Source organism: Helianthus annuus, chromosome 11 (genome assembly GCF_002127325.2).
Source record: "Helianthus annuus cultivar XRQ/B chromosome 11, HanXRQr2.0-SUNRISE, whole genome shotgun sequence".
Taxonomy (NCBI): domain Eukaryota; kingdom Viridiplantae; phylum Streptophyta; class Magnoliopsida; order Asterales; family Asteraceae; genus Helianthus; species Helianthus annuus.
Window position 1 is genome coordinate 168,526,421 of NC_035443.2, and position 26,715 is coordinate 168,553,135.

Below are 26,715 nucleotides of genomic sequence, written 5' to 3' on the forward strand. Positions count from 1 at the left end.
ATTGTTCTTTAACGTGCAATTGATAAATGTCTACGAAAATCTCCTAAAAATAAGTTAGTCATCCATTAGGAGTTTTCTAACCGCACTTAATCAAGGAAAGCGACACCGATAAACACAATGCAACCACCGAGACAAGCATAAACTAGATTAAATCACAACCAAGTTCATTATACAAATCTTGCACATAAATTCACCAAGATAGCAATTTTGGCCGAAACTACTAACTAAGCTAACAAATCATGGCAAGAATTCATAACAACACCATCTAACCCGTTAGGGTCCTTCCGTGAAGGCAAGCTTTCTTGATTAACAATAACTACATTTTATTAAACCACTAACCATTTCTAGTATCATGGTGCCCACATTTTAACCAAGCTAAACTAGTTAACCAAGTTTAAAGTTTACTAATACATGATTAATTAAGGTTCATTTTTTCAACTATCTTAACTAACCAAGTACCAATCATCCAACACAATTACTTATAATCAAGAAATCAATATCAATAACAAGGTTGCAAACTAATCATCAAAGATAATAATAGAAAATACTTTCAAATGTTATTACAAACAAAGATTAACATACTAATGGCTATAATCAAGCAAGGAATTGTTGTGTTTTTGCCCAAAGGCTACAATAATACATAAATAATCAATCTAAATGCTTGAAACTTAACAAAAATATGGAAAGATTTAAGAAACCAAACCATAAACAAGCATAAGAATGAGAATCCGGATAGTAATCGAGCTAAACCGGACAATGTGGCTTGAATCCGGGCTAAAGCTAATGCTTCTGGAGCCTGAAAATCGCCTGTGAAGCTCTCCAAAATTCCAGAGTTCCGAACAGAATGTTTCTGTTCGCTTTTTATATTTTCTCGATGTCGCACGGTCGTGCACCGATCGCACGACCGTTCACTTTATGCATTATTGGAGTTACTGTTCATGACATCAGCAGAGTTGACTGGTCTTCGGTCTCGCACGACCGTTCTTCATATGGCACGACCGTGCGGTTCCGGGATCTTGTTGCACTGACCGAAGCACTGGTCGTTCATCACCGGGAATTAGCTGATCATCGGATCCGCACGGGGTGCAAGGAATGGCATGACCGTGCATCACCGGGATTTTCTTGAACGCCTTGTTGCACTGGTCGTTCATCACCGGCTGGTCTTGGTTTGTCGGAGATGCACGGTCGTTCCTCAGACCGCACGACCGATCCGCTTGTCCAGGTCAGTTTTCTAACAGAATGTTCGCAGCGTCGTCGTTTTGTCCGGAAAGTCCTCGTTTTCACTATCATCTTGTCCAGTATGCTGTTTTAGGCCTGTAAACAAAAGTATACATAATTAAGTATCCGAATGATGATTTTACGGCCGAAAACGCATCAAATAGGGATAAAATGGGGGACTAAAATGTGTGTAAATTAGCGAATATCAAATCTCCCCACACTTGAACCTTGCTTGTCCTCAAGCAAGCTAAACAAAAATGCAATAAAAGATAGAATTAAACAAGAATGATAATTTACACACTGTTTTATTGAAAACAACTATAAACGGCTAGCCGGTTTTTCGAAAGACAACATCAAAAGACTCAAACCCAACAAGCATATGCAATTATATAGCGACAACCAAAAAGCCGTGACTTCACATTTAATTGACTCAACATGTTAATCTTCACACAACTCACAATGTTCACACACACTCGGTTTTATTTACGAACCATACATAAAATGTGTACATGCAAACACTCAATGCCTCGTCAATGAAATGTGTAATATCATAAGCTTGTTATACGATCTCGTCTCCACCAACTAACATGCGAAAAAGTGTAAATCAAGAGGTCTTTACGGGTTGTAACGTTAGGCTTGGGCGAAGGGTATGGAAATGGATATTTAAAGTGGCGAAACGGTTAAAACTCGGTTTTAGCGTTTAACTAGCGACAAACAATACAACTATACATACAAATGCCTTAAAAAGGCGATTATTGCGCACTCGAGCTCATCAACGAAATTTTAACATTTAAGCATTCAAAATTGCTCGATTTTTGTCAACTTCACCCTATTTTAGGGTGTTTTATTTTCTGTTTTTTTATAACATATAAACTAACGGATTTATACAATGGATAGTAAACTATAACAAACGCTAGTTAAACGATTATTTTAGCCGAGTTTCAACACTAAAAGGTTTAAAATATAAAAAGGCTTAATATGGCTAAGTGGGCGATAATATTGGGTAGACAAAGGTAGACGGGAAGGCTCGACATGGTAATCCTAAAGGGTAACATAGGGTTTACGGGAAACACAACACAAAGAACAAGGCTAACAACAAAGGGGTAATCTAAGTGCCTCTATCACTTTTACACAAATCCGCAAGTTCATGGTCTTAACAAGCATGCTAGTGACAAGTTCTAAATTACACATGACATCCGGCTCACTCTTGCTCCGAAATGAACAAATATATAACAATATCAAGGCTCAAATATGCTCACGTAGCGGAAGGAATGGGTAAAAGTGTGAAAACTATCATGCAAGTCTTTCTTTGTTTGTCACGCTTTCCGGTTTCCTTTTTCAAAAATATTTTGCTTGTCGAGTTTTTATCAAGTCCGAAGGTTTCTAAAACACAACCAACCGGTTTATTTACTAAAATATATACAGAAAACAGATATTTTTGAATGAATTTTCTGGTTTTTTTTTCTCTCTTTTTTTTTAGAGGACAAACAAAGTTAACAAAGTTAACCCCCTCCCCACACTTGAACTTCGCATTGTCCCTAATGCGAAACCGAAATATAGAGAAAAAGGATAATAGTACTCCCCTCAAGATGATATCTGATGAAACGAGACTTCCAAAGCTCTGTCTGTCATATGCTCCGGTCAAAGACTTGATAGCCAACATCTGCAAGTATGTCATATGGTACAGCAAAACAGAACAGTAATAGAATAAACACAAATAAACCATAATGTACATAAATAAACTACCAATCCAAACAAAGACATAACATAAAGTAAAGTGTTTGAAAATAAAATACAATCCGAGGGTGTTTGAAATACTACGCAAAAAGAACACCCGAAATAACAAGTACTGAAATAATAAAAACCACCAACGAACTACACCACCATCTCCTACTCGTCATCACCATCATCGTCTCTCGTGAAGGATGGGCCCGCATCACCATAACCAGGTGGGTTCCACGGTGGGAACTGTGGAGGGTGCTGAAAGTAGTCGGGATATGCATGATGCATCTCCCCGAATAAGTATGAAAATCCGGCACTCACCCCCTGGTATAAACTCTCCTGGCTATGCCTAAGCTGATCCTGAGTGGCCCTGAGCTGATCCTGACTAGCCCTGATCTGGTCCTGGTTAGTCCTAATCTGGTCGATATAAGTCCCATGTTGCTCCTACGTAACTCGCATATGCTGGAACTGCTGGTAAAACTCTGGCCACTCCTGATGCTGGTGGTAATCATGGTGCTACGGCTCATGTGGCGGTGTCTGTGGCTGGTGTGGTGGTGTGTGCGGCTCATGCTGCTAAACTTCATGCTGCTCCTCCATTTCTTCATCCTCATCCTCTGCTGGAAGTGGGGGCAACGGGTCCCAGACCTCGTTATTTACCCCTCAATCTATCCCCCTGATCTGTCTCAGCAATTACCCCCATCGCCTTCAACGACCGAATATCAACATAAACACCATCGGTCACATGAGTGAGACTCTCAAGCACCTCATCAGTCATCATGTTTAAATTGTAAGCAATTTCGGTCACATACTGACCGCCGTGGATCTGACTGTTAGGCGTTCTACCTGAGCACTTCACAAAGTATTCAGCCATCCTTGTGGCTAGGTTGATGTGTACTCCCTCAACCAGCGCGTATAGAAAAATCAAATCCGGTGTTGGACAGTTCCCTAAACTGTCCATGCGGCCGCAAATGGTGTGGCTAAACACATGATGCATCACTCGAACCAAAGGGTCTTTCAACCATGAAGCCTTAGACATTCTAGGGTCGTAAGGGTCACCAATAGCATTTGCAGCCCAGAATGCAGCCCGTGCTTCATCAGACGGAAAGTTAAACTGCTCAGTGAAGAACTCGGAATCCATGTCTGCAGTTGTGTAGATACCCATCCTCCTACCCAATCGACCTACCGACCAACTGTGCCAGCGTCCGCCCAACCTAAAAGTTACCCGCTCCTTGTAGCGGAATTTTGGCCTTCTAGCAGCAAGTGGTTCTTCGTAGGCGTAGGTGGAGAAGAACTCTATCGTTAGCTCGCGATAGATGGGTCGGTCGATAGCTACTAAGCGCGCAAGTGGGATGCTGATCATGTTTTCAAGTCTTTCAAACTGATTGAGGTCCCTCATAACGTCCCAATCCAACCTCCTGGGGATGCCAAATTGCCCTCGCCTTCTCCATAAGGCGTCCCGTCTTGGGATACAAAGGGCTTCTCGTTCATCATTGGGGTTAAACTGAAGGAAAGGATGATCCATCTGCATGAGGAATATCATTAGAACAGAGGGAACAGGAAAAATTTCATTCGAAAACAGCAGAACGCACAATTATGAAGGTTCTGTCAAAACTGATCTGGGCAAATGGCACGGGCGTGCGGCCTGTCGCACGGCCGTGCGTCACCGAGATCCAGCAGAAGTGGGCGGCAAATGTCGTAACCGCACGGCGTGCGACCAATGGCACCACCGTGCGATACCGAGCCAACATCAAAATCAGTGAACAGCCGGTAAGGCACGACCGTTCCACCAAGGAACGACCGTGCAACCCCGATTCTGCAGATTTTCGAACCCCTAAACTATTAACAGCCTTATTTTTGCAAATTTCAACAAGTTTTGTGCAAACAGGGGTTAGAAAATCAACCGGTTGTTCACGAGACATGATTCTAGAAAGGGCTAGGGTTTCGATTTGTTTATGAAGAGAACCCTAGAGAATCCTTGAAGAATCGGATGAATCTAACCTAGAATACGTATGGAACAGAAAATTGGAGAGGAATAACATACCGTGCGAAAGATCTATGAAACCGTGCGATAAGATGGTACGATTTTGGGTGAATATCGTTCTGGAACAGCTGCAGCAGTTAGGGTTCGCGAAAATGGAAGTGGGGCTGTAGATGAGGGTATTTATATAGCCAAATGACCAAACTGCCCTTGACCATTCGCACGGTCGTGCGTCGCCGACATTTTGTTGACCCTGCACGCTATTCTCGGAGATGCACCGGGGGTGCGACTCCTCGTTTCGGCCAGCCCGCAAACGCACGGTCGTGCGACGCGTGGCACGGCCGTGCAAAAGCTGCAGATATGTCTGTTTGCTGCAGAATGCAGTTTCAGCAGCCGATTTCGCCGTTTTTCACCATTTTTACCATCCGCAACATGTTTTAACAATATTCCCACGCAGACCCTTCACTCGGCACGTATAAAAATTGTACAAACTAACGGAAACTACCAAACACTCCTAAATTACGCTAAAACTAGAAAAACACAAAAAAGGACGATACTACCCCTAAAGCGCTTTTGACGCTCTTGCTACATTTTTTATCCGCGAGTCAGTAGCGTAGACTCTCTCCTCCCCACACTTATGATGCATGCGGGGTGTGGAGTTCGATAACCTCCACCACCGACTCAATCGGCCCGGCAACGTACAACTTCAACCGGTGACCATTCACCTTGAATATAACGCCAATCTGCGTTCTCTATTGCAATAGTACAATACGGAAATACCTCTTTAACTGTGTATGGTCCTGTCCAACGTGAATGAAGCGTTTTCGTAAACACGCTTCTTGTCGTCCGCCATGATGATGTGTCCTACGTCGGCTGGGCCCTCTGTCTCAGCGGATACCACCTGCTCGTCCACAGCTGCTGCGAGTTGCAGCGCAACCGCACGGGATCTCTAATGAAGATGTCTCCTCAGATCACGCTTAGGTTTGTCTAAAGGCTCAGCAGCGTCGGGAGCGGGGGTTGAGGACACGAAAAATTGATCGACAAGAATATTATATTATTATAATAAGGCTGTTTTTTTTGCTGAAAAGAAACAGAATTTTTATAAAAATGGGCTGGAAATTTTATAACAATTCATAAATGGGCCCGAATTTTTATAAAAATCATAACGAATTAAAATAATCGAATGGGCTCGTGTAAAAATGATTTTTAGGAGCCGAAAACTCAACGAATAAATGAATAAATAAATCCGGATTCGAACAAATAAATGGAATAAAAAAAATTCACAAGTGTTTAAAATATGCTTGAAAATGAATAAATTAAATGAAAAGCAAGAAATATTAACAAATAAATAAACAGATAAATAATCAAGAAAATATTCACAAATATTAACAAGTATATACACCGATAAAACAATGACTCGGGTCGTTCATAAAGCTCGCCATTTCCCCGGCAACGGCGCCAAAAACATGACGTGTGCGCGACTACACATATTTTTACAATGAAATTACACACGATTTGGTTTTAAATTTATAAAAGTGATTATTACCTTTACATCAAAACACACACGAAAGAGGCAAGTGTACCCCATCATATATGTAAGAAAGTATCCGTAAGAACCAAGTATCGATCCACGGAAATGGGCGAGAAATAATACTAGACCTTTGTCACTAAATTACCGGTAAAAACATAAGTTGTTTGGTTTTAATTAAACTAAAGTAAGCATAGACAAATACTTATAAAACATAATAGATTTCAAATACTAAAATAGATAAATAGCGTTGCTTAATACACAACTAAAGCATGTCAACTAAGTCGGTTTTGGCACTAGAAGCATTCGGTTAATTTTCCAATTTAAGACAATTAGTATCCCTTTCGATAATCCTAACATGACAATCATTCGGAAAGCTAAAACGATAAACACACTTTAACCACCTAAAATTGTTCTTTAACGTGCAATTGATAAATGTCTACGAAAATCTCCTAAAAATAAGTTAGTCATCCGTTAGGAGTTTTCTAACCGCACTTAATCAAGGAAAGCGACACCGATAAACACAATGCAACCACCGAGACAAGCATAAACTAGATTAAATCACAACCAAGTTCATTATACAAATCTTCCACATAAATTTACCAAGATAGCAATTTTGGCCGAAACTACTAATTAAGCTAACAAATCATGGCAAGAATTCATAACAACACCATCTAACCCGTTAGGGTCCTTCCGTGAAGGCAAGCTTTCTTGATTAACAATAATTACATTTTATTAAACCACTAACCATTTCTAGTATCATGGTGCCCACATTTTAACCAAGCTAAACTAGTTAACCAAGTTTAAAGTTTATTAATACATGATTAATTAAGCTTCATTTTTCAACTATCTTAACTAACCAAGTACCAATCATCCAACACAATTACTTATAATCAAGAAATCAATATCAATAACAAGGTTGCAAACTAATCATCAAAGATAATCATAGAAAATACTTTCAAATGTCATTACAAACAAAGATTAACATACTAATGGCTATAATCAAGCAAGGAATTGTTGTGTTTTTACCCAAAGGCTACAATAATACATAAATAATCAATCTAAATGCTTGAAACTTAACAAAAATATGGAAAGATTTAAGAAACCAAACCATAAACAAGCATAAGAATGAGAATCCGAATAGTAATCGAGCTAAACCGGACAATGTGGCTTGAATCCGGGCTAAAGCTAATGCTTCCGGAGCCTGAAAATCGCCTGTGAAGCTCTCCAAAATTCCATAGTTCCGAACAGAATGTTTCTGTTCGCTTTTTATATTTTTTCGATGTCGCACGGTCGTGTACCGATCGCACGACCGTTCACTTTATGCATTATTAGAGTTACTGTTCATGACATCAGCAGAGTTGACTGGTCTTCGGTCCCGCACGACCGTTCTTCATATGGCACGACCGTGCGGTTCCGGGATCTTGTTGCGCGGACTGAAGCACTGGTCGTTCATCACCGGGAATTAGCTAATCATCGGATCCGCACGGGGTGCAAGGAATGGCACGACCGTGCATCACCGGGTTTTTCTTGAACGCCTTGTTGCACTGGTCGTTCATCACCGGCTGGTCTTGGTTTGTCGGAGATGCACGGTCGTTCCTCAGACCGCACGATCGTTCCTCAGACCGCACGATCGTTCCGCTTATCCAGGTCAGTTTTCTAACAGAATGTTCGCAGCTTCGTCGTTTTGTCCGGAAAGTCCTCGTTTTCACTATCATCTTGTCCGGTATGCTGTTTTAGGCCTGTAAACAAAAGTATACATAATTAAGTATCCGAATGACGATTTTACGGCCGAAAACACATAAAATGAGGATAAAATGGGGGGACTAAAATGTGTGTAAATTAGCGAATATCAAGACTCAAGAGACATCAAAAAATTTGTTTTTTTTTTCTTTTTCGGCGAACAACTGACCGCAACCCTCTGAATGGATGTGAATCAGCTATTCATTGCCCCGAATTTAACCCAAAACCATACTCAAATGTACGCCGTTGTACATCACCCCGCTGGCGCCACAGCCGTACAACACCTTACAGCCCTTATCCAGGAACCAAACCGAGGATTTGAGGCTGATGCACCATTATGTTGACTTATCTATTGTAATTTTATTGTCTGACCATCGTTTCCCTGTATAGGTCTAGGTTCGATATTCAGTATATGTGCACCTACTTTAGGGAACATCACAATTGGTCTATGTATAACAAGGTAAGGCTTCGACCTAAGGCCTCCAATTTTGTAGGTCCTCTACTTAAAAAAACAATGGTTATATGTCTATATAACAAGGTAAGGCTTCGTTCAATTGTCTCTTCCTAGTTCTTTTATCTAAATCATCAAAGGCCACAAGGTATGTTCCTAAAATAGTTTAGCTTATGAAGTAATGCAATATGTAATTCCAATAATCTAATCTAATCTAATCTAATCTAATCTAATATTAATAAAAGAATACATTTAATGCCACATGGCATTCTTTTCATTGATTTAGGAATAATAATGCCACATGTCATTTGCTACTCCAATTTTAAAATTTTATTTTTTAATTTAATTCTTTTATTAATATTAGATGTGACATAGGATTCTTTTATTAATATTATATTATTGATTAGTTTTATTTAGATACTCAAAATATTTTAGATTTTCGCGACGAACGAATAACAAAATATTCTAAATTAGTATTAGCGATAAAAACATTAATATAAATTATATTATTGTAAATGTAATATATATAAACATTATAAATATTAATTATATAGTTTTTCTTTCTTCAAATTTTTATGCGAATAGCATTCTCTCCTTTAAGTAAATATAATATTAGTTAAATATAATTAATATAATAATTAGTTCTACAATAATTCTAATAGGTATCTAATATTATAATTAATAACCGTAGTTCATTTTTTTAAGATGTGTTATGAATTATATTAATTTACTAATAGTATTATTAATATATTATTTATTATATTAATGTATTGTATTGTAAACAACTTCAATATTTAAATGATATAAAGATAAATAGGTTCTCAACGAGTTCGATCAATCTAATCGGAGAACATCTCCACGCTTGCATTTATGACTCTAATTTCTAGATCTATTATCAAAATGCATATCAGGATTTCAAAATAAAAAAAAATAGTTAATCTCAAGCTATCCATGTTCATCTAAGTGGCAATCTATAAACATCACCGCTAACAACAGTTTTAACTTTACGGAGAACAAAGGACTCAGGATCCTGAGTCCTTTGCTAAGCAAGGGGCATCTAAAAGAGTTGTTGGGAACATGTTTACCTTTTCTGTTAACATACCATAAAATATCATACTACTACTATTATTCTTCAATATTTCAAAAAAAAAAAAAATATATGAATATTCTCATAATAGAGTCATACTTGCTATGAACGAAGTTGTACAGAAAGTAAATTAGCAGCTACTTTCATTGCTTCCCGACAGAGAAAAAGAATAACTAAGTTATGTAAATTGGTGCACGTATAAAAATAATTCACTTGTGTAAATTTGTGCAGATATTGTAAAGTTACATGATTTCTATCTATAGATCTGTGTAATACACAGGCTTATAATCAATAATAATTTAATGCAAGTCTATACTCATTAAAGTACATGATTTCTATAAATAAAGAAAGAGAATACATGATTTCTATCTATCCTTTCAAACATTTTCAATAAAGTTACATGATTTCTATCCCGACAGAGAAAAATAATAACTATGTTATTGCTTCAAGTACATGATTTCTATCTATCCTTTCAAACCTTTTCATCAATGTCCTAAATGGAGTTATACTTTTAGGCTTGCCAAACCATTGATAATTACTAAAGTTCAGTGTTTCAGTGACGTTATCAAGAAATACTGATGGAAATAACGGTTTATGTAAGGGAACTCGACTTTAGATCCTATCACTGTTTGATCAAGTTATTGAGGCATCATATTATCCGGAAGTAATACTGGCACTCGAACGTTTATCCCTAGATTCCGTTTAATACTGTCAAATATAAGGATTCCGTCTAAATTGAAAAGAAAACAGTTTCCTCTCGCCCCATATTTTGCCATGTAAAGTTGGTTTGTTTCTAAAAGAATAGGTTTTTACCAATGACCAACTGTTGCGTCATCTGTGGTAAATAAACCACTTATGTAAATTTATGAAGACAATATAAAATTAAGTAATTTATAATTTTATATCCTTAAACCCGTTAACGAGCACACAGGCAATACCAACTGACATTATGCTAGTAGGATCTCTCATGCCGGTTACCAATGACATCATGACTCCATAACCAAAACCAGCCACCAAGCTGCAATGATGATGTAGATAGATGCTCAAACAATAACGAAAGAGGCGTGCATCAACTTGAACACATGTAACTAAACACTAACACCTACACACACATGCATAGGCTTACCTTGTCCGGACATCTTTCTCGCCTCTTGCGTTTTTCATGAAAGAAGGTATAATTTCATTACACGCAGCCATGATAGCAAAATTTCGGGTCCTTTCCGAAATTCCCCGTGCTATAAATGATTCTGCCAATGGTTTGTACCCTCCAAAGAGGGAAAGAAACTGTACAAGAACAACATAAACAACCTCCTAGTGTTATTGAACCACCTTTATTGCGAGAACCGCGAGAACCAATGTGAACACAACCTAAAATAGCTAAAAAAACCTAAAAAAAACCTAACCCCCACCCCCCAAAAACCTAAACCCCCCACCCCCCCCCCCCCAAAAAAAAAAGCCCTAACCCCCCCCCCCCCCAAAAAAAAAAAAACCTAACCCCCCCCCCCCAAGCTAAATGCTAAAAACTAAAACCCTCAAAAACCCTAAAAAAAACCTAACCCCCCCCCCCAAAAAAAAACCTAAACCCCCCACCCCCCCCCCCCCCCAAGCTAAAATGCTAAAAACTAAACCCCCAAAAAACCTAAAAAATCTAAAAAAAATCAAAAAAAATCAAAAAAAAATCTAAATTTTTTTTATTTTTTTACTATTTTTTATGTTCAAATCGCTACTTTTAGTAGCAAAAAAAAATTTTTAAAAAAAAAAAATTTTTTTTTTGGATACTAAAAGTAGCGATTTTTATAGAAAAAATAGTAAAAAAATAAAAAAATAAAAATTTTTGGGTGTTTTTTAGATTTTTTTAGATATTACTGTTTGTGTTCACACTGGTTCTCGCGGTTCTCGCAATAAAGGGTGGTTCCTAACGGATCTTTGTCCTATATATATATATATATCATACGAATTGAACAAAAAATGTACCTGTGACTTTGGCGATGGTAGAGGAATGGAATTAGTTATGCAGACATGATTGATGAGAACCTGACCAAACAAACTATAGCAGAACTGCAGAAGGAGGTGGTCAAGCCAAGAGTAGCCAGGACAGCTTCATTAGTAACATCATCCAAGGGGGGTAAACGTTGTTTGGCAACCCAGTTCTTAAATCTTTTGCATGCAGTCTCAAAAACATGTTTCCGGTTACCCACCGCTAACTCCGCCTCCCCCTTCATATCATATGAATTATTGTTTTCTAAAAGATCAAGTCGACAATTATCATAAACACGGCAATGAATGAAGTATAACAATCTAAACAAATCTCCAAAATAATAGGAACATGATATGCAACCAATATTTACGTACAATGCTAGTACACCATCTCAAAATTTGAGTCTCAACATATTGTACTCAAAACACAATATCATTATTTTTTTTTTCCGAAGAACAATTTTTTACACCTAACCTTATGCATGTACATACACTAGAACCACTTTTGTGGGGTTAAACTCCAATCCATAACACTATACTACTAAGTCATTAGTACACACAATCACAATATTACTTTTTCATAGGAAAATTTTAAACCATTTGTGAACTCTTGTGATAACATCATTGGCGGAGCGTCACTTGACACTATTTGTATTTCGTGTATCAAATAATAATAATAATAATAATAATAATAATAATAATAATAATAATAATAATAATAATAATAATAATAATAATAATAATAATAATAATAATAATAAGTATATTGGACCTTTAAATAACACCTTTGATAACATTCAAGACATACTTCCAAAAGTTATAAACGTTACAAATCTTCTATATGTACCTATAACATTACAAACTCTCAAGTCAACAAATTTGATAAACATCTGTTTTGATATAACTTTCATATATTCTTTTAAGGAGTTAAATGCCATTTTCGTTCCTGTGGTTTGGGCCAATTTGTCAGTTTAGTCCAAAGGTTTCATTTTTCATCTGTGTGTCCAAAAATGTTTCATTGTTACCATTTTAGTTCACTGGGTTAACTTCATCCATTTTTTCTGTTAAGGAGAAGGGCAATTCGGTCATTTTATATGGCCGAATTGCCCTTCTCTTTAACAAAAAAATGGACAAAACTAACCCACTCATTGGCCTTTTTAGGGGGAGAACCTTTTGGGAATGATAGAAACCGACCATACCATAGGTTAACCCTTTGGGTTCCTACAACTAGTCAACTAAGGTTTGGGTGTACTACTTATTTGTTAATTAAGTTATACAATTGCTAACTGATACATGCTACACCATGAATTGTATACTTTTATCTATCTATCTATTATACGTATTTACCCTATGTGCTCACCGGCTTTTTAGTTGACCTTTATTTTACACATGTTACAGGACATAATCCATGAAGATGCCTTACAAGATTGTTGATCACTTAGGATGTTTCTGGACTTAGTTTAACGTTTAATATGGATTAATTGTTTTGTTTGAACTATTTGTTTTATTTCAATGTAATGGATAACTTTAAAATTAATAATATTTGAATTTTAGTTTCCATGTGCTTTTATACAATCTATCGAAGTGAATAAGTGATGCCCCGATGTTTCCGTCATCAGTTGGGGTGTTACAGTTTAGTGATTGTTCTTGTTCGTATAAGAGATGATCGTCGTTTAGTGATTGTTCTTGTCCGTATAAGAGATTATTGCATTGATAATCTCTCTGTATTGTTTACATCTTGTATCAGATTTGAACTATTTTGGGTAATACAAAGATTTGGATTGGGTAATTGATCTTCTAGTGTGAATCTAAGAATGATATCATGTTTATAACAAAATATACGTATAAAAATTATCACACCAAAAATTAGTTGCTTTGATGTTCTAGTGAACCCCATGCTTTCCAATGCATACGGAACGAAATGTGATGCTAGTACCTTCAAACGAATGAATCATGGATCATACGGAACGAAATGTGAAAGAAAGTGAGAGATTACAAACTACAGGGGTTAAATGTGTCAACATGTTTAAGTTGTACCTCTGAGTGACCCTTTAACAAACCCAAGACTTTGTAATGGTAAAATATGCTCACTAGAATACACGATATAAATTTTGCAAGGTTCCGTTTTTAAATGAGAAAGTTATGATCAAATTCGTATGCGAGGGGTTAAAAGCGTCAACATTGAAAGATTAAGACTTTTCGGGTAGTAATAAACTAACCGAGGACTTAATGACGCGCGTAAAAGTCACTAGGCCCTCATACGTAAATAAAAGAGGCCCAAAGTGCAAAGTTACCCCTTCGAAACGCCAAAGGCCAACAGTAATTATTGAAAAAGATTTGAAAATCTTACAGCAGGCCTCAGGCGGGCCGCGTAAAGGTTTCAAAGGGTCGTATGCGGGCCGCGCTAGCAGTAGAATGATTTGATTCTGACAATAAGATTCAGGCGTGCTGCGTAAAGGTTAGAAGAACCTTACGCGGGCCGCGTCAGCCTCCCAGATGCAGATAATTCGGACAGAAGCACTGTTTGGTGTTTTAACCGACCTTGGAGCCATTATTATGAGCATGGGCGCCCCCTAAACGTCCCCTAGCACTCAGGGACAGTTGTTGATGATCAAGGAACACTTGTAGACTTGTGTGGCAATGATCTAAGGTGCCTAATTTACTATAAAAGGCCACATTGTTGCAACAAGTTCTTCACACCTCATTTCAACACTTCTGATCATCTCTGGAGCTCAAGTGCCTTCACTATTCATCCCTGGTAGTGCATAGGACTCTTGTAAGTGTGCTTGACCCTTCGTAGTTTAGTTTTTGCTTAGTTATAGCGTAAAAATCACTCTGTCGTAATTAACGATTGACTTAACGGTTAATCACAAATGGTCCAGTGATTAATCGAAACAAAGATAGTTATATGTTGGTAGTCATGTAAGCATTAAACCCCAAAAAGGGCACCCTCTGATTCCCACTCTAACTAATCCAAATGTTGGGTCAAAGTTGCTTAGAAAAAGTCAACAGAATGCTAACTTTCGATTTTATGCATAATCAGAAATGTAGATGGCGTGTAACCTGTTTTGACACTCATATAACACGATAAAAAAGTATTATAACTGATCTAAGCTTGTTTGATCCGACCATTTGCTGTTTTGACCCGGTTCGGAACCGAAAGTCGCAAAACTTTGACTTTTGCTTTGACTTCAGTTCTGACCCGTTATGGTATGTTTTAGATATGCCTTAGGACTCTCTTAGGACCAGCTTACATGATGGTGTAACCCTCTGTGACCGGTTCATTGTTTGTCCGAGTCTTTTGCACATTTCCGTAATATGCCTAAATGTTGACCATAACGCCCTTTTAACTTTAAAACGAGGATTTTGGACATGTGAACGGACAATAACCTTAGTTACTGATTTCTAAGCATGTCCCTAAAATTTCATGTCAATCCGAGGTCTAGAATAGGAGTTATGCTAATTAGCGCAATTAAGGAAACTTTAGTAATTAAACGGCGCAATTAGCATAAAGCCTATCTAAACCCAAATTTCGACACCAAAACTTTTACACACTAATGTAAAATAATATTTTGGGATTTTTAAAGATTTTTAATTATTTTTAACCTACTCATAACCTGCGGTTATGGCATTGATTCGGTAAATCCCGAATATACCCTTTTCGAACGTAAAATGAGTTCTACATGGTATTTTGACCCGAATCCAGTTGCTACTGATTTTAAATAATAAATAAAGTATTTTGAACTTTATAACCTATTCGGGAAACTCAGATTTCCTGAAGAACTCGGAAATCTCTTTTATAATCTTTAAAATGACCAAAATATCCCTACGGGGCGTATATTGGGATTAAACTCGTTATGGGCATAATGGAAGGTATCCTACTGATACCACAACCTCTTTAGAGCATATTATCTTAGGAAACCTGTGTAGGACTCTTACGGTTACCCGTTACGCCTTTTACGCGTACGGTTCGGTTTATGTAACTAGTTTACATAAACTGGCCGAAACGGGTCAAACCTTATCATTTTTACCTCAAAATCCAGAATGTGTTTATATTACCCATATAAAACGAGTCTTCAAACTGGTTGGGTCCAAACCACATTCCATTCCCGGTTTTCGTCTTTCACGCGATTAAACCGTATTTATCCTTTGAAACTGACCGGTCTAAGCTAAGGCTAAATTAAAGACCCGTTAGGATTCTAATAGGTTGTTATAAACCTTCGTTCCAGAATAGGAGACCAGTAAAAGATACTTGCATTTGTTTATTGAGGTTATTACTTGCTCAGGTAAATACTTTTAACTTATTTCCCCTTATACGGGCTTGGGATATGGTATATATAAAATACCACTTGGTCAGGCAATTGACCCTAACTCATTAGTAGTTGGGTATTATCAATGTGAACCGTTTACAAATTGGTTTTGTTGGCTTTACGCCTTTGGGAGTTTAATGACCATGTCCCGGATATCCTTGGCATCATTTACGAAATGGCCACGACCTTGACACGCGGGTGTAGGCGTATACCCGACAATGAGTCCATGATTATAAAGGTATGACCGTTGGTTTTCCCGCCATGATTTTATGATATGTGGTGTGTTAATTAACCTTAAACCCGGCACGACCCGGGCGACTGAATGCATAGTGAACATGTAATTCTATTACAAGATTTGATTGATTAATTATCCCAAGTTATAAAGAGTTTGTGCCTTGTGCATTCAACTCAATTTTATTAAACCTTTTACAAAAGTGTCGGTTGAATGTATTTACCAGTGTAAACTGACGTATTTTCCCCAAAAAGATTAAATGGAGGTTCTACACGAAATAGGCTGGCCACTCCTTAGCATCGTTGTAGTCTCGCAAGCTTGGGATGCCACTATCTGTTGAACATTATTTCTTATTTTATTTTGATCCCCTGTGGATTATTTCGACTACTTGTGATACTTGGATATTACATTCAATGGTTGAAATATATCTATCTTTATGCTTCCGCTGTGCATTTAAATATTGTGTGGTTTGACTATATTGTTGCCAACTACGTCACGGTAATCCCCCACCAGGCCCACCGGTGAAACGTGTGGAAATCGGGGTGTGACAGGTTGGTATCAGAGCCAACATTGAGTGAATTAAACACTAGTCTTTTGTGTTTAATCTCAATGACACAATTGCACATAATCGAGTCTAGACAAGAACATAGGACAATCTTGAATTGTTTCTCTTGTTGTCTTTTATTGTTCATTGTTGATTTAAAACTGTCAAAGCAGGAATTATGCCACCAGCAATTAGAAGAGGAGGAAGAGGCAAAGGGCCGATCACTACCCACAATGATCACGAGGCCGGACCTTCAAACATGCGAGCTCCTTCCAGCACAAGAAGTGAAGAACCTCAGAGACGAAGGAGGAACCTCTTTGAACCCGCAAGACGGTCTACCTCACACAGTTCGACACCTTCATACCGTCACTCTTTTGGGCCGAACTCAGAAAACGAGCCCGATAACCCTCAACCTTCATTTATACCTCTCCAGCGTTCTGTTTCGCACCGTTCTTATGGCGATCCCACTCCTTTCTTCCAAGGCCAGTTTAACCCGGCAGGCTATGTCCAAGAACCAGTAGGTTTTAACCCTCTAGGACCAGAGGACCATTTCTCCGAAGACAATGCGGTAGACATGGACGAGGACACCGATCCCGTCGAGCCTACAAGAGGTACTCCCAACCATCCTATCGAGATCTCTGACGGGTCATCCTTCCACGGAACACCCTATCAAGGTCCCGACAGTTATCAGGCGAGGTTCAACCAGTGTGATTGGTACTTTACACCCTCTCACCATTTCTCGCCTCACGACCAGCAGCAGCAGCAGGATCCCTCCGAGGATTCGCGTTTCGTGGCAGTTACGCCACCGCCTCCACCCCCACCAGTTCATCAAGCACCTCCAGATCCGCCAAGGCGTAGGAGATCAGGCGCGCGGATGTCCACACGAGGAGGGGATTTTCACTTTAGCACCCCTCGCCACTCAAGTGGAAGTCATTTTCCACCACTGCCTGAAGATCCACAAATGGGTGAACCTTCGAACCACCCTGCAGAGGTGAATTCTGCACCAGTTGCACCACCTCTGCCACCATTCGGCTATGATAACCCGATACCTGCGTACGCCGGTTCCACCGCGTACAACCCGTTTGAGCAGCCAACTCACACTCACTACAACTATATGGGTGGCGACCCATACGTAGAAGCGACAGCAAATTACCACGCCCTTCATCCTGAAGTACCTTATGAAACACCTTGGGGAAGGGGATACTTAACTCACGGGTACCCAATACCCACTAGAACTCCGGTTCAGCAACCGTCGCAACAGCCACGTTTTTCTCCACCAGAGCAGGAAGAAATCCTCCACCGTTTGAATAGGGTGGAGCGAGATTTTGAGCAAGAACGTAAGAACAATCGTGGATTCCTCAAGGGCTTAGCAAACCTGCTAAAGGGGAAGAAGAAGCGAGATCATTAGTCTTTATATGCTCTATTGTATTTCCTATTTTAATCAAGTCCCTGCGTGGACATTTATCTTGTTTTATAGTCCCTGCATGGACATTTATTGTGTATTTAGTCCCTGCGAGGACTTGTCTTTCTGTCCCTGCGAGGACATCTATCCTTGTATTAGGTCCCTGCGTGGACTTGCTTTCTGTACAACCTCTGCGTAGGTATTTTGTCTATCTAAAAAGTCCCGTTTAGGGCAGTGTGTAATCTTTTTATATGTATTGGAATGTTAAGTTTATAAATTTCATCTCTGTCATTATATGCATAATTATATGAAATAAATAAATCAAAAATCATTCCTTTTAAATTAATCTGCCTAAATAAAGAATCTTAATAGTGAAACCTAGCCTGGTATCATTATAAGACCCGGCCAAGATGGTAAGACCTGATTAAAAGATTCAGATTCCTGTTAACCTCTGTAAACATGTTAACCTTCCTGCCAGACGTGATTCGTTAAAATCACACGTGTCATTCTACACAAGGATCCTTCTAAGGATCCCAAAACCTAAATTAATGATTTATAAATCATGGGTCTAAATCATCAATTAAGATGATTACTTATTAAACATCCATTAGTGATGTAGTGCCTACGGGCCATACTTATTGTCAGATAAGACAAAAGACAGTTGTAGTCTATGACTCCCTTTCAGAAAAGGTAAAAGAACTATGTTCAAACCTTCATGCCTTGATTCTCTGAAATCTTGGTTGATAATAATAAAACGTCCTTGTGACTAGGCTTTTGTGCCACTAACAATATTGTTTGTAAATAGGATAAGTTATATTCAAATCCTAAATAAATGTGAGTAACAAATTAACCGAATAGGGTCTATGTTTACCATGGTTAATGAATTGCCATAAAGGACAATTCCGTAATAAACTCCTAAAAAAAATTCTGTCATATTCTTTTGTAGCAGATCAAGATGGCTGACCCAAATGGAGTTAATAGTCATTCAAAAGAGGATGACAATGATAATGCCCAAATTAATATAACGGGCGCTGAATTAAAAGCTTTAGTAGACGACCCTGTTAAGACGGCCTTAGAACGGCAGTATGAAGAGTATAGCGAGTCTCAAAGTAGGACCCGATCTGCACCACACTCTAAACCAAGAACCCATTCTGCATCTCATAGCAAACCACCCTCGACCCAGTCTAAACCTAAGAAAGATGACGATCGGCACTCATCAAATGAAAATAGTGTCCATCCTAAGAAAATGGTGGTTGATGATGCACCTCGCGCCAAGGGTTGCACATATAAGTATTTTGTTTCCTGCAAGCCCCGAGATTTTACTGGGGAGAAAGGCGCTGTGGATTGCATGACTTGGCTGGACGAAATGGACACAGTTGTGGACATTAGTGGTTGTGCTGAGAGGGATGTGGTGAAGTTTGTATCCCAGTCATTTAAGGGTGAAGCCCTAGCATGGTGGAGATCATTGGTTCAAGCCTCTGGGAAGGTTACTTTGTACAGCATGTCATGGGAGCAATTCATTGCTCTCATCAAAGAAAACTACTGCCCTCAGTATGAGGTTGAGAAGATAGAGTCTGATTTCCAATCACTGGCCATGAAGAACCTGGATTGCCAGGCGTACCTCACGAGTTTTAACACCCTGTCCAGATTGGTTCCGTACCTTGTAACCCCGGAACCTAAACGGATCGCGCATTTCATTAGGGGTTTGGCCCCGGAAATCAAAGCTAGCGTGAAGGCTTCTAGGCCCGCTACATTTAGATCTGTTGCAGATATATCCCTGTCGCTCACACTGGATGCAGTGAGACAGAGATCTCTGAGAAATGCTGACACTGAGAAGAGGAAACGTGAAGATGATGATTCACGTCGGCCAAACAAGAAGCATCGGGGCAATCGTGACCACAAGAAGGGATCAGAGACCAAGAAGAATGACCGACAGTCGGGAAATAGGCCCAAGTGCAATGTTTGCAAGAAGCACCATTTCGGAAGGTGCAGGTATGAACAGAAATCCCAGCCGAAGGCATGTGGGATTTGCAAGTCCTCTGAGCATAGGACTCTTGAGTGCAAGAAACTCAAGGATGCAACTTGTTATAGTTGCAATGAAAAAGGGCACATCAAGACTAACTGCCCAAAGCTAGTGAAGAAGGCTGAAGAAGGGAAAAAGACCAATGCCGGGGTCTTTCAGATGAATGTTCAAGAGGCTATCCAGAACGACAACGTCATAACCGGTACGTTTCTCATTAATGATGTATTCGCAAGAGTATTATTTGATTCTGGAGCAGATAAATCCTTTGTGGATAGTAAGTTTTGTGAGTTATTAAAATTGCCTGTTAAAGCCTTGAATGTGAAATATGAAGTAGAGTTAGTTGATGGGACTATGGAAACAGTCTCCACCGTGTTAGATGGATGTGTCATATCCATTAGGAACCACTTATTTCCTTTATCCTTGTTACCCTTTAAACTAGCTGGTTTCGACATAGTGTTGGGTATGGATTGGTTATCGCATAACCAAGCCCAGATTGTGTGCAACAAGAAACAAGTGGTGATCAAGACTCCGTCTGGAGAACCACTTACGGGAGATACTCGGCATGGATTGCTTGCGCAAGTGTCTATGCTAACGGCATCCAGATGTTTGAAGAAGGGATGTGTCATTTATCTGGCACAGGTGACCATTGGTGAGGAGAAACCCAAGATTGAAGACATCCCAGTCATCTCTGACTATCCTGAAGTTTTCCCGGAAGAACTGCCTGGTTTGCCACCAAATAGGCAAGTGGAATTCAGTATCGACATCATTCCAGGAGCAGCGCCTATCGCAAGAGCACCTTATAGATTGGCACCAACAAAAATGAAAGAACTGAGAACGCAGCTAGATGATCTGCTAGCCAAAGGTTCTGTTAGACCCAATTCGTCTCCATGGGGAGCACCAATCTTGTTCGTCAAAAAGAAAGATGGTTCGATGCGTCTATGCATCGATTACCGTGAGCTTAATAAGGTGACAATCAAGAATAGGTATCCTTTGCCCAGGATCGACGATCTGTTCGATCAGTTGCAAGGAGCAAGCTACTTTTCCAAGATTGATCTAAGGTCAGGCTACCATCAATTGAAGGTCAAGGACGAAGATGTGCACAAGACTGCATTTAGGACTCGTTATGGTCATTTCGAGTTCCTAGTGATGCCTTTTGGGCTCACTAATGCACCTGCCGCATTCATAGATCTCATGAATCGCGTTTGCAAGCCGTATTTGGATAAATTTGTCATTGTCTTCATCGATGACATCCTCATATACTCAAAAAGTCAAGCTGACCACGAGAAGCATCTTCGATGCATTCTTAAACTGCTTCATCAAGAAAAGCTTTATGCCAAATTCTCTAAGTGTGAAGTTTGGCTACGGGAAGTCCAGTTCCTTGGACATGTAGTCAGTGAGCGTGGTATCCAAGTGGATCCCGCCAAGGTTGAAGCCGTCATGAATTGGTAGGAGCCGAAGACGCCTACAGAGATTCGTAGTTTCCTAGGTCTAGCAGGATACTACAGACGCTTCATCGAAAATTTCTCAAGAATTGCTGCACCCCTGACTTCTCTAACTAAAAAGAATATAAAGTTTAATTGGGGCCCTAAGCAGCAAGAAGCTTTTGATATCCTTAAACAGAAGCTAAGCAATGCTCTTGTATTGACATTGCCGGACAGAATGGAAGAATTTGTAGTATACTGCGATGCATCACACACCGGGATGGGATGTGTGCTCATGCAGAAAGGCAAGGTCATTGCCTATGCTTCACGACAATTAAAAGTGCATAAAAAGAATTACACCACCCATGAATTGGAGTAGGGTGCCGTTGTATTTGTACTAAAGCTATGGAGGCACTATTTGTATGGCATTAAATTTGTGATCTATTCTGATCACAAGAGCCTCCATCACCTGTTCAATCAGAAGGATTTGAATATGAGGCAGTGACGTTGGATGGAAACTCAGAACGATTATGACTGTGAAATAAGATACCATCCAGGCAAGGCCAACGTAGTCGCAGATGCCTTGAGCAGAAAAGAAAGAGTGAAACCAATAAGAATCAATGCCAAGAGCATTGAAATCAAGAACAGTCTGAATGAAAGATTGTTAGCTGCACAGAAGGAAGCTGTGTCAGAAGCTAACTATCCTAACGAAAAGCTAGGAGCGACTGAAGAATAGTTATCCTATGGCAAAGACGGAATTCTGAGATTAAATGGAAGGATCTGGGTTCCTGTTTACAGAGGTCTTCATGACGTTATCCTTCAGGAAGCCCACAGTTCCCGATATTCCTTTCACCCTGGTGCTGATAAGATGTACCAGGATTTGAAGGCAAACTTTTGGTGGATAGGCTTGAAGAAGTCTATAGCCACCTATGTAGCAAAATGTTTGACTTGTGCTCAAGTAAAAGCTGAACATCAAAAGCCGTCAGGCTTGCTACAACAGCCTGAACTTCCCGAGTGGAAGTGGGAAATGGTGACGATAGATTTCATCACCAAGTTACCAAAGACAAAGAAGGGAAACGATACAATATGGGTAATAGTTGATAGACTGACTAAGTCAGCACATTTCCTACCCATAAAGGAGACTCACAGCTCCGATGTGTTAGCCCAGTTATTTGTAGATAAGATTGTATCCCTTCATGGCGTGCCTGTGTCTATTATCTCTGACAGAGATACCAGATACACGTCACACTTTTGGAAAAGTTTCCAACAATCTTTGGGCACACATCTGAATTTCAGTACGGCTTACCACCGTCAGACAGATGGACAGAGTGAGCGTACAATCCAAACGTTGGAAGACATGCTTCGTGCATGTGCGATCGATTTAGGTGGTAATTGGGATAACCACCTACCATTGTTCGAGTTCTCATATAACAACAGCTACCATACGAGCATTAAGGCTGCTCCTTTCGAAGCCTTATATGGTAGAAAGTGTAGAACGCCCGTTTCTTGGGCAGAAGTTGGAGATGTCCAGATGACAGGACCTGATATAATTTTTGAAACAACGGACAAGATTGTCCAAATTCGCGATCGATTGAAAGCTGCCCGAGATAGGCAGAAGAGCTACGCAGACCTGAAGCGTAAACCTTTCAATTTCGAAGTAGGCGACAAGGTATTGCTAAAGGTATCACCCTGGAAGGGGGTGATGCGATTCGGTAAGAAAGGCAAGTTGAGCCCGAGATACATTGGACCCTTCGAGGTAATCGAATGTGTCGGATCGGTTGCCTATAAGTTAAACTTACCAGAAGAGCTCAGTGGTATCACAATGTGTTCCACATCTGTAATCTGAAAAAGTGTTTCGCTGATGAATCACTGGTTATACCGCATACAGATGTACACATCGATGAGAGCTTAAAATTTGTTGAAAAACCTGTGTCAATCGAGGATCGACAGGTTAAGAAACTTCGCAGGAAGTATATACCGATTGTGAAAGTAAAATGGGATGCCCGTAGAGGTCCCGAGTACACGTGGGAGGTAGAGTCCACGATGAAAGAAAAGTACCCTCATTTGTTTCAATAAATCTCGAGGTCGAGATTTCTTTTAAGGGGGTGAGGATGTAACACCTCGAAAATTTGCGTCCTATAATGTATTGACACGTGTCATGGGTTTACACGTGGTAATAAATACTAAATAGGGACTAAAGTTGACAAACATAGAAAGTATGTGAATTCGAGGGTTCAAAATGTCAACAAGGGATAAATATACTTTACAGTAACCCTAAATGATGCTAGTACCTTCAAACGAATGAATCATGGATCATACGGAACGAAATGTGAAAGAAAGTGAGAGATTACAAACTACAGGGGTTAAATGTGTCAACATGTTTAAGTTGTACCTCTGAGTGACCCTTTAACAAACCCGAGACTTTGTAACGGTAAAATACGCCCACTAGAATACACGATATAAATTTCGCAAGGTTCCGTTTTTAAATGAGAAAGTTATGATCAAATTCGTATGCGAGGGGTTAAAAGCGTCAACATTGAAAGATTAAGACTTTTCGGGTAGTAATAAACTAACCGAGGACTTAACGACGCGGGTAAAAGTCACTAGGCCCTCATACGTAAATAAAAGAGGCCCAAAGTGCAAAGTTACCCCTTCGAAACACCAAAGGCCAACAGTAATTATTGAAAAAGATTTGAAAATCTTACAGCAGGCCTCAGGCGGGCCGCGTAAAGGTTTCAAAGGGCCTTACGCGGGCCGCGCTAGCAGTAGAATGATTTGATTCTGACAATAAGATTCAGGCGGGCCGCGTAAACGTTAGAAGAACCTTATGCGGGCCGCGTCAGCCTCCCAGATGTAGATAATTCGAACAGAAGCATTGTTTGGTGTTTTAACCGACCTTGGAGCCATTATTACGAGCATGGGCGCCCCCTAAACGTCCCCTAGCACTCAGGGACAGTTGTTGATGATCAAGGAACACTTGTAGACTTGTGTGGCAATGATCTAAGGTGCCTAATTTACTATAAAAGGCCACATTGTTGCAACAAGTTCTTCACACCTCATTTCAACACTTCTGATCATCTCTGGAGCTCAAGTGTGTTCACTATTCATCCCTGGTCGTGCATAGGACTCTTGTAAGTGTGCTTGACCCTTCGTAGTTTAGTTTTTGCTTAGTTATAGCGTAAAAGTCAATCCGTCGTAATTAACGATTGACTTAACGGTTAATCACAAATGGTCCAGTGATTAATCGAAACAAAGATAGTTATATATTGGTAATCATGTGAGCATTAAACCCCCAAAAGGGCACCCTCTGATTCCCACTCTAACTAATCCAAATGTCGGGTCAAAGTTGCTTAGAAAAAGTCAACAAAATGCTAACTTTCGATTTTATGCATAATCAGAAATGTAGATGGCATGTAACCTGTTTTGACACTCATATAACATGATAAAAAAGTATTATAACTGATCTAAGCTTGTTTGATCCGACCATTTGCTGTTTTGACCCGGTTCGGAACCGAAAGTCGCAAAACTTTGACTTTTGCTTTGACTTCAGTTCTGACCCGTTATGGTATGTTTTAGATATGCCTTAGGACTCTCTTAGGACCAGGTTACATGATGGTGTAACCCTCTGTGACCGGTTCATTGTTTGTCCGAGTCTTTTGCACATTTCCGTAATATGCCTAAATGTTGACCATAACGCCCTTTTAACTTTAAAACGAGGATTTTGGACATGTGAAAGGACAATAACCTTAGTTACTGATTTCTAAGCATGTCCCTAAAATTTCATGTCAATCCGAGGTCTAGAATAGGAGTTATGCTAATTAGCGCAATTAAGGAAACTTTAGTAATTAAACGGCGCAATTAGCATAAAGCCTATCTAAACCCAAATTTCGACACCAAAACTTTTACACACTGATGTAAAATAATATTTTGGGATTTTTAAAGATTTTTAATTATTTTAACCTACTCATAACCTGCGGTTATGGCATTGATTCGGTAAATACCGAATATACCCTTTTCGGACGTAAAATGAGTTCTACATGGTATTTTGACCCGAATCCAGTTGCTACTGACTTTAAATAATAAATAAAGTATTTTGAACTTTATAACCTATTTCGGAAACTCAGATTTCCTGAAGAACTCGGAAAATCTCTTTTATAATCTTTAAAATGACCAAAATACGCCTACGGGGCGTATATTGGGATTAAACTCGTTATGGGCATAATGAAAGGTATCCTACTGATACCACAACCTCTTTAGAGCATATTAACTTAGGAAACCTGTGTAGGACTCTTACGGTTACCCGTTACGCCTTTTACGCGTACGGTTCGGTTTGTGTAACTAGTTTACATAAACTGGCCGAAACGGGTCAAACCTTATCATTTTTACCTCAAAATCCAGAATGTGTTTATATTACCCATATAAAACGAGTCTTCAAACTGCTTGGGTCCAAACCACATTCCATTCCCGGTTTTCTCCTTTCACGCGATTAAACCGTATTTATCCTTTGAAACTGACCGGTCTAAGCTAAGGCTAAATTAAAGACCCGTTAGGATTCTAATAGGTTGTTATAAACCTTCGTTCCAGAATAGGAGACCAATAAAAGATACTTGCATTTGTTTATTGAGGTTATTACTTGCTCAGGTAAATACTTTTAACTTATTTCCCCTTATACGGGCTTGGGATATGGTATATATAAAATACCACTTGGTCGGGCAATTGACCCTAACTCATTAGTAGTTGGGTATTATCAATGTGAATCGTTTTAAAATTGGTTTTGTTGGCTTTACGCCTTTGGGAGTTTAATGACCATGTCTCGGATATCCTTGGCATCATTTTACGAAATGGCCACGACCTTGACACGCGGGTGTAGGCGTATACCCGACAATGTGTCCATGATTATAAAGGTATGACCGTTGGTTTTCCCACCACGATTTTATGCTATGTGGTGTGTTAATTAACCTTAAACCCGGCACGACCCGGGCGACTGAACGCATAGTGAACATGGAATTCTTTTACAAGATTTGATTGATTAATTATCCCAAGTTATAAAGAGTTTGTGCCTTGTGCATTCAAATCAAT